We start from the raw sequence: 6,174 nt of genomic DNA on the forward strand, positions 1-6,174 counted from the left end.
ATGTTACCTGCCTCCAGACCCTATTTTCCTGCCTCATCTGCCCCCTGAGATGTGATCCCCATAAATCTTTATGGGAGGCAGAGGGACAGATGGTCTTTTTTCTGTAACTGCTTCATGCTGGCTTGGGGGATGGTCCCCACCTATTAGGGATCATGGAACTGTCACCCTGCTCTGTCTAGTGGAGGCAGGGTAGCTTTTTGATGGCCAGGGGTGGTGTCTTCACCTGGAATTGGCTGGAACCTTTGTTGCATGATCACCTGAAGCTTGATGGTCTCTAGGCAAGAGGAAATGAATTTGGTTAAAACATTTAATGGGAAGTGCAGGGGGTAGATACCTATGCTGTTAGAAATGTTTGTTATATCGACTAGGCGCAGTGGCTTACACCTGTAATCCCAGCACTTTGGGAGGCCGAGGTGGGTGGATCACGAGGTCAGGAGTTCAAGATCAGCCTGGCCAACATAGTGAAACCCTGTCTCTACTAAATACAAAAACATTAGCCGGGCGGGGTGGTGCACGCCTGTAATCCTAGCTACTCAGGAGGCTGAGGCAGGAGAATTGCTTGAACCTGGGAGGTGGAGGTTGCAATGAACTAAGATTGAGCCACTGCACTCCAGTCTGGGGGCGAGGGAGTGAGACTCCGTCTCAGAAAAAAAAAAAAGAAAGGTTTCTCATAGAGATTTGTAGGAGAAAAAAACAAAACCTGGTCTGTTTTAGAATCTATGTGTTTCCTTAAAGTCCTAGCATGAGCGACTCCATTTTGGTTTGGTTTGTTGAGGCCTAGTGCATGAGCCTAGTCCAAAACAATGGCCTCCCATAATTTTGTTTAAGAAATTCCCCCTTTTTGGTTAGGCTGTCATTTAAGTGAGAGTGTGACCAAACCTTAGGGCCTTAGCGCCACTCTCAGGTACCATCATTTTGGGTTTCCTATCTCAGCACATCATTTATAGCTTACGGTGTCCTTATGGTTGCACATTTTTTTAGCTCCTGTTATTCCAGTTGAAGACAGACCATTTGACATTCTAGAGATGGCTGCATGCAAGCATTTAAAACCTTTGAGAGAATACAGTGCACCAGGGAGACTATTATTATGACTGTTGGGAGGATGATACCAAGAGTTTGGAGTACGCTCCTTACCCAGGTTCCCCATAAACCAAACCACCTAAAATCACATAGATCAAAGAATGAGCTAGATAAAGAGTTTACTCATGGCCGGGCGTGGTGGCTCACGTCTGTAATCCCAGCACTTTGGGAGGCCGAGGCGGGCAGATCACCTGAGGTCGGGAGTTTGAGACCAGCCTGACCAACATGGAGAAACCTCGTCTCTACTAAAAATACAAAATTAGCCAGGCATGGTGGTTCATGCCTGTAGTCCCAGCTACTCGGGAGGCTGAGGCAGGAGAATCGCTTGAACCCAGGAGGCAGAGGTTGTGGTGAGCCAAGATCGTGCCATTGCACTCCAGCCTGGGCAACAAGAGCAAAACTCTGTCTCAAAAAAAAAAAAAAAGTTTACTCACTTGACTAAGCAGTCTCTTTGTTAATCCCCTACCACTATATTTCTGTAATCTTCATGTGATGTATTTCTCCACAGGCCACAAGTGCCAGCAGCTGCACAGATAATTTTCTGTTTAGCGAATTCTATCATAACTTTCACAAGAGAATTTAAAGTCTATTGTATAACTGTAGTCTTTACAGTAGAATTTGCTATAGAACCCATCATGAGGGATACTTTTTTTTTGAGACGAAGTTTCGCCGTTGTTGCCCAGGCTGGAGTGCAATGGCACCATCTTGGCTCACTGCAACCTCTGCCTCCCGGGTTCAAGCAATTCTCATGCCTCAGCCTCCCGAGTAGCTGGGATTACAGGCGCACCACCATGCCCAGCTAATTTTTATGTGTATATATATATATATTTTTTTAGTAGAGACAGGGTTTCACCACATTGGCTAGGCTGGTCTCAACCTCTTGCCTTGAGGTGATCCGCCTGCCTTGGCCTCCCAAAGTGCTGGGATTACAGGCGTGAGCCACCGTGCCCGGCCCCATTAAAGTTTTTTACCTGCACTGGGCCTTCATTTTTTATCTATTAAAGTATAAAGTTATCCATGTATAAGGTTGGCTGTAAACTCCTTCACAAATAAAAGTACATCCCATTAGTGCACATAACAGATGCCTTTTCCACTTTTATTGTTCATAGAGGCATAAGCAAGAATAAATATTGAAAGATAAGACAGTAGAAGTCTTAATCTGCGAATTTGGGAAAAGCTTATTCACATCAAAGATGCCATCCTCAGCCAAGCGTGGTGGCTCACGCCTGTGATCCCAGCACTTGGGAGGCTGAGGCGAGCGGATCACCTGAGGTCAGGAGTTAGATACCAGCTTGGCCAACATGGTGAAACCCCGTCTCTACTAAAAATATAAAAATTAGCCAGGTATGGTGGCGAGCACCTGTATACTCGGGAGGCTGAGGTAGGAGAATCGCTATTATAAAAAGTAGAGGTTCCTCTTCAAAGACTTTCCTCCCCATCTAATTAGGAATAAATAGTAACTTCTCTTAGAAGCAAAATTTATTCAAAGACCTGTGGTAAGATTCTTAAGTATCTGCTAGCCATAATAAAGAAATCAACGTACTTTATGTTCTTAGCTCCCACAATTTAGCCTAAATATTTGCCCTGGCATGCTTATACTGGTCCAAGCAAACATTAGGTCATAGCCTGTTCCTCGTCCTTATTTGAAGGTGTTTTTACCTTTCTCAGCATTCCACAAGTTACTTCCTCCTTCCTTTGTTCTCCTCTGCCTTTGCCTCTTTCAAAAGTTCTAAGTTGCTAGCCAATCGGGACAAATACAAAATGTGAGGTCCCGTTCCAGCCAGTGGAAACCGGACACAGCAATAGGGTGGACACGTCAGGTTATAAATGACCCTGTCTCCTTTGTTCAGTGTACTCTCATGGCAAAACTGCTGGAGAGGGTACCCTTTCTGCAGAAAGTAAAAATGGCCTTGCTGAGGAAATTGAATTTATATTCAAGTGCTATTTCTTTATGGCACCGGGGAACAAGCATTTCTTTTTTATTTTTTTAAAATTTATTTATTTTATTTTTTTTTTTGAGATGGAGTCTCGCTCTGTCACTCAGGCTGGAGTGCAGTGGCGCGATCTTGGCTCTGCCTCCCGGGTTCACACCATTCTCCTGCCTCAGCCTCCTGAGTAGCTGGGATAACAGGCGCGTGCCACCACACCCAGCTAAATTTTTTTTTTTTTTTTGGTATTTTTAGTAGGGACAGGGTTTCACCGTGTTAGCCAGGATGGTCTCAGTCTCCTGACCTCGTGATCTGCCGGCCTCGGCCTCCCAAAGTGTTGGGATTACAGGCGTGAGCCACTGTGCCCGGCCAATTTTTTTTTTTTTGAGATGGATTTTCATTCTTGTTGCCCAGGCTGTAGTGCAATGGCGTGATCTCGGTTCACCGCAACCTCCCCCTCGCAGGTTCAAGCAATTCTCCTGCCTCAGCCTCCTGAGTAGCTAGGATTACAGGCAGGCGCCACCATGCCCAGCTAATTTTTTGCATTTTTAGTAGAGACGGGGTTTCTCCATGTTGGTCAGGCTGGTCTCGAACTCCCAACCTCAGGTGATCTGCCTACCTCGGCCTCCCCAAGTGCTGGGATTACAAGCATGAGCCACCGCGCCCAGCCTCCAGGGAACAAGCATTTCTAACAACTTGAACCCAGGAGGCGGAGGTTGCAGTGAGCCAAGATGGCACCACTCATTCCAGCCTGGGCGAGAGAGGGAGAGTCCATCTGAAAAAACAAAAACTAAACCATATGTAAAACAAACATTGTTTTGGTCCAGAAAAATGGGACAACTGGAGGTGAGGAGGCTTGGGGGCTTTGAGATCACAGGTGGGAGACAAACGGTTGCGTTCTTTTGAGTTTCTGATTAGTCTCTCCAAAGGAAGCAATCAGATATGCATTTATCTCAGTGGAGGCAGGCTCTCCCCAAGCTCTCAGCTTGAATTAACACTGACATTTTAAAATATCTAGCAAAGACAAACATAAAATTTAGACAGAAACTATGCTGACAAATCTGAAGGCCTTTTTATTTTTATTCCCCCAATAATTTTAAAGCTGGCTAGTTTAGTAAAGTTATATTTAAGTGGACTTGAAAATTGCTTAGACGTATTTACTTAATTACTTAAGCCCTCTTTTTTTTTTTTTTTTGAGACAGGAGTCTCGCTCCGTCGCCCAGGCTGGAGTGCAATGGCACAACCTCGGCTCACTGCAACCTCCACCTCCTGAGTTCAAGCAATTCTCCTGCCTCAGTCTCCCAAGTAGTTAGGATTATAGGCGCCCACCACCACGCCCGGCTAATTTTTGTATTTTTAGTAGAGACAGGGTTTCGCCATGTTGGTCAGGCTGGCCTCGAATTCCTGAGCTCGTGATCCACCTCAGCCTCCCAAAGTACTGGGATTACAGGCGTGAGCCACTGCGCCTGGCCGAGCCCTCTTTTACTTATAAGTCAATTTGGTAGACACAACATATAGCAGTAAGTGTACATATAAGTAAATACATCTAGACATGTATACGCACATATAAATGATGACCTGGAACATTAGCCATGAGATGGCAGTACAAGCTTGAAGGTTTTACTTTGCCCTAATGGATAATCCAAGGAAGGCTGTGAACCAAAATTTTGGGTAAAGCAGTCTCCATGGCAGTTTTATTTTTATTTATATTTATTTATTTTTTGAGACAGAGTTTCTCTCTTGTTGCCCAGGCTGGAGTGCAATGGCGCAATCTTGGCTCATCGCAACCTCCGCCTCCCAGATTCAAGCAATTCTCCTGCCTCAGCCTCCCAAGTAGCTGGGATTACAGGCATGCACCACCATGTCCGGCTAATTTTGTATTTTTATTAGAGACAGGGTTTCTCCATGTTGGTCAGGCTAGTCTTGAACTCTCGACCTCAGGTGATCCACCTGCCTCAGCCTCCCAAAGTGTTGGGATTACAGGTGTGAGCCACCATGCCCAGCCAAAGTAGGTTGATTTATTTATTTATTTTTGTTTTGAGACGGAGTCTTGCTCTGTCGCCCAGGCTGGAGTGCAGTGGCGCAATCTTGGCTCACTGCAACCTCTGCCACCTGGGTTCAATCGATTCTCCTGGCTCAGCCTCCCAAGTAGCTGGGATTACGGGCATGTGCCATCATACCTGGCTAATTTTTGTATGTTTAGTAGAGACAGGGTTTTAGCATCTTGGCCAGGCTCATCTTGAACCTCTGACCACGTGATCCACCTGTCTTGGCTTCCCAAAGTGCTGGACAGTTTGATTTTTAAAGGCTAAACCTCCCCAGGCTCCAAGGAGCACTGGGGCCAAATAGTACCAAAGGAGAGCATCACCCGTTAACCAGGCCCCCTGCTTAGAACAGTAGCACAGACGGGGCGCTGTGGCTCATGCCTGTAATCCCAGCACTTTGGGAGGCTGAGGCGGGCGGATCACGAGGTCAGGAGATTGAGACCATCCTGGCTAACACGGCGAAACCCCGTCTCTACTAAAAATACAAAATATTAGCCAGGCGTGGTGGTGGGCGCCTGTAGTCCCAGCTACTCGGGAGGCTGAGGCAGGAGAATGGCGTGAACTCAGGAGGCGGAGCTTGCAGTGAGCCAAGATCGCGCCACTGCACTCCAGCCTGGGTGAAAGAGCAAGACTCCATCTCAAAAAAAAGACAAAAGAACAGTAGCACAAAAGCCTGGATGCATGCAACGGCATCCCACTTTCCCATTAGACAGTAAACTTCAGATTCTAAACAATTTGGGAGCCAAGCAGCATAGCAGCTGTGAGAGAAAATTCTAAGGAGAGTGGGTTTTTTTTGTTTTTGTTTTTTTGTTTTTTTTTGAGATGGAGTCCAGCTCTGTCAGGCTGGAGTGCAGTGGCGCAATCTCGGCTCATTGCAACCTGTGCCTCCCGGGTTCAAGCGATTCTCCTGCCTCAGCTTCCCGAGTAGCTGGGACTATAGGCGCGTGCCACCACACCTGGCTAATTTTTGTATTTTTAGTAGAGCTGGGGTTTCACCATGTTAACCAGGATGGTCTCAATCTCCTGACCTCGTGATCCGCCTGCCTCGGCCTCCCAAAGTGCTGGGATTACAGGCATGAGCCACTGCGCCCGGCCCAGGAGGGTTTAATACTAGACTTCAA

Source organism: Pongo abelii, chromosome 5 (genome assembly GCF_028885655.2).
Source record: "Pongo abelii isolate AG06213 chromosome 5, NHGRI_mPonAbe1-v2.0_pri, whole genome shotgun sequence".
NCBI classification, from domain to species: domain Eukaryota; kingdom Metazoa; phylum Chordata; class Mammalia; order Primates; family Hominidae; genus Pongo; species Pongo abelii.